The sequence below is a fragment of the Frankliniella occidentalis genome, unplaced genomic scaffold, assembly GCF_000697945.3.
Source record: "Frankliniella occidentalis isolate FOCC.00 unplaced genomic scaffold, Focc_3.1 Scaffold217, whole genome shotgun sequence".
Taxonomy (NCBI): domain Eukaryota; kingdom Metazoa; phylum Arthropoda; class Insecta; order Thysanoptera; family Thripidae; genus Frankliniella; species Frankliniella occidentalis.
The window spans coordinates 364,912-368,858 of record NW_026267343.1 but is presented as its reverse complement, the minus strand read 5'-3'; positions in this window follow the sequence as shown (position 1 = coordinate 368,858).

The window sequence follows — 3,947 nt, the reverse complement described above, 5'->3', positions numbered from 1 at the left end:
CCAGAGCATTACACATCAATATTCCATCCCAAGAGCTGGATCTATATCTGTCGGTGTGACAAGGTTTGTTGTCTTTTCTGTAATGTCAGTCCTTCCTCACAGTTACTTTTTAATTTATTTATTTTAAATTATAGTCTCTTTGTCTGAGAATTCCTTCCAAAGATATTTTTAAGGGCTGCTAGCATTAATGTGAATAGTTTTCATAACCTCCCTCATTTTCCCTTTTATCTTTACCGCATATGCTTTCTTTTACCCTGACACTTTGTCTACAGGTTCTGCTGCGATTGGAAATGTACATGGGAGAGGGACTTCAATTATGTTGTTTGTCACTGCACCTAGGAGTGAAGTGAGGAGTTTACAGTGTTATGTGTGACTCTGGATTGGGAATGCACATGTGACTTCTGAATCTATTTTGGTGAGAAATGTTCATCTTATCATGCATTTTCCTGTGGGCCCTAGAAGGGCAAGGGCATTGTCCTTCACTAGTTTAAGTCCATTTTTAAGATTTTGTTTTGCACTTGTGTATTGTTTCCATACACAATATATGGATTTGTCTAATTTTGAGCCTTGTGTCACAGTGTGGCGTTCTGTGTTGATCAAAGAATTCAAATCACTTTCAGAGGATTTTATTGAACTGTACGAATGGTGATTGTTGAAAACAAATTGTCCCGTTTCATACAAGGTTGAAGTTTGCATCAGAATTTTGAAATTATTCTGTAGTTTGCTGTATTTATTGGTAAATGTTTGCTTCTTGTCTTATCCTGAATTTTTGTATTACATTACTTTGCGTTCCTAGTTTGTGTCATAGTGTACAAATTCGGCCATGGTTACACGAATAGTTTTACTTTGTGTATACATTTTGTGCATGGTTTTAAGTATGTCTAATAGCTTCTTGTATTAACTGAAATTAGTTTCTTCATCCTTCGACTTTATAAATTCTGTTGATTGATTGTAGTACATGTAATAATCTTTATTAAATGTCATTGTTTTAACTATTCATAAAAAGATTTTCCTTTCAAAAACTGCCCTTTAATCAAGCATTAGTTTTTCAAGCAGATTCAAAATAAGCTAGAAGTGACATATGTCAGCTACAATCAGTCTGAGTAGCTTTGATGTCAGAGCAGGTACACAAACTTAAAAGGGATGAATAATGTTTAGCGCAAGTTCCCCCACTGCTCTGAATATTGGGAGAGAGGCATAGATAGAATCAAATATTTGTTCTCATATCAAAATTATCAACGATATTGAAAAGTAATAATGAAACGTTCACTCCTTTTGATAAACTCTATTTTTGAGGCAAGGTGATGTCAATGAAAATGGAAAGTCATATTCATGTGGAAAATGACACAGCTCAGGAGGCTTTCTACATTAAAATCCTTATCAATATTAACATCTACTATTTCAGTCCCATTAGAGTCAGGTAGAGTTAGAGTATCATATTCTCCCATTACAATTGTGTGAATACTTTCCGTGCTTGCACGTTTCTTCTCCAAATGACCCACCTCGAGGTGAACAAGAGGGTGCCGTTAAGGCTTGAGTGTACACTATCAATGACTCACGCCTTGGCACGCGCGGTCCCGTGGTCGTGGTGTCCGCGCTGCTGCCCTGTCTCCGCGCCGCGCACCGAGACCCCTTCCAAAAGCTTCTTATCTGCCCCCCCAATTGAAGGCCCGGCCGAGTCTATAAATAAGCCCTCAGCCTCTGTCTCAGCGCCAGTCACCCACCACCAAGCCAGTCATCAAGTCAACACCTAAGGATTAACAACTTGTCTAGTCGTGTGTTGTGCCACCTGTAACTCTGTGAATCATCAACAATTGGATTAACTTCTTTTGGATTACCTATACAACAAGTAAGAATATAGTTTATGACTCTAAAGAATAGCAGATCTCCTGATTTCCCTATTCATCTTGCACCTCTGACGAGCAATCGAACCTGGATATAGTGGGACTTCTATACAACAACATCTGATACAGAAGTGTTCCCACGGACCTAAATAACAACTTTTAAACACACTAGGTCCTTCTCTAACGGTGCGCGATCTCAGGGACTCGCATGCCGCTAGAGGGCCTGCATGTCAGTGGGCATGCGTGCGACTGTACAGGCATACAAGGCCGTGGCCGAGGTCACACCCCAAACGATCCGATCTTCCAGGGGTCACCTCCGCCTACACGACAGGGCTCGGCCCTCACCAGGCCCTTGCTTGGCGGCGTGCTGCAGGTCAAGCCCGTCTTGCAGGTCGGCGGCGTCGGCAACGACGCCTACCCGCTCCCTCGGTGACCTCCCATGCGCGCTCACGTCACCATGCAGGTGCTCGAGGAGCTGGAGCAGGCCGTGCCCCTCCTGCAGGTTGGCCAGGCGACGTCGGTGACGACGCCTACCCGCTCCATGATAAGCACGACAAACTGCTCCTCACGTTCGGCTTGAGAAGGCACGGCACCAGGCTCAGCACCTGGGGTGTTGGTAGTGCGTCTTGGAGACGCACTCGGTGCCTTCACCCGGAGATCACGCTCTGGGCGCGCTTTGCTAGTGTGCTGCTAGACAAGAACAACTCGACCGACAGGAGTCACTGACCGCCATGGAGACGGCCTCCTCCGTGCTCCTCCTGCAGATTGGCCATGGCCACGTCGGCTATGTCGCCTACCCGCCCCTCGCCGTGTCCTCCCATGCGCGCTTACGTCACGATGCAGCTGTCGAGGAGCTGGAGCGATGGCCACTCCTCACGCCCCGGGCGTGCGGCGCACATTGTCGACGACCAGCCCGTCGTGTCGAGCTGGTGCAGAGGCTACCGACGGAAACGACCGCAGGCGCGGCAGCGGTCTAGCAGGAGCAGCTCCTCTAGCAGTGCCCCGACTCGCGCAGCACGATGGCGGCAGGCAGTGGGCACGCGCACGTCCAGTTCGGTCCTTGAGGTTGACCTCCAGCACTGCGGGCAGCACGTTCTCGGGAAGGTCGAGCCTTGAGCTTCTGCAGCGGGATGAAGAACCCGTCTCCATGACGCGCTGCTTGTTGCCAGCCATGTTGAGCTCCTTGTTAGCTCGCGGAGCTCGGCGAAGGTGGGTGTCGATACGTTGGCTAGGGAATAGACCAGAATGTACGTCCGTTTTCCACTGCTTCATTTCGGCAAATTACGAGAGCTTGGCGCCTGCTAGACTCAGGGTAGGCCACCCCGCCGTACGCGCATGCACTACAGGCAAGATGTTGCCTACATAACAGGCGTTATAAGAGCTTGCAGAGGCTGAACATAGCAGGTTCGTCACGGCGACTGACGGACGTACTTTATGGACGATCCCTAGGTGGTTGCCCAGGTCGGTGTCGTCCTGGAACAGGATTACGACGGCGTCGAAGACCCCGCATCCGCACCCGCATCCCCTACGCCGTCAACTTTGTGTGTCGTCAGAGGCACGCCGGTGACTTAGGAGGCTCGGGATCGGGCCCGCTGAGGCCTGAGGCCGCCGGTGAGTGCCAACTCCCAGGCGTTTTCATTCCCATCAACATGCCCTGCCGTTGAGACAGCGCGGCGCGGCCCAGGGACTCCTCGGGGACGGGCTGGACACTCGCGGAGGTTGTCGCAGGAGATTACTGTTCTTCAGTATTGTAGGAACACATGCCTTCACGCGCACGGAGACGCGAGTGAAGTTGTCGACAAACCAAGACCACGTTGTTGCAGCTGGCTCGCGAGGCAACGCAAAGCCGCGCCGAAGGGTGCAAGCTCGCGGGGTCCGCAACTCGCGCCTCACTAAGAGGCTCGTGTCGAGAGTTTAACTGCGGAGTGCAGCCTGCGCGGCGCCACACGGCCCGTGCCGGGCGGCGTGGGCGTGGGCGTCGGCTCTACCGCGGCCACAACCTGCGGGGGCTTCTCGAGGACTTCCCCGTCGGCGAGGAAGGTGACGGCCTGGCCGCGGTACACACCGCCTTCTCTCGCCTCGTGCCCCGGCCAGCGCGGGTTC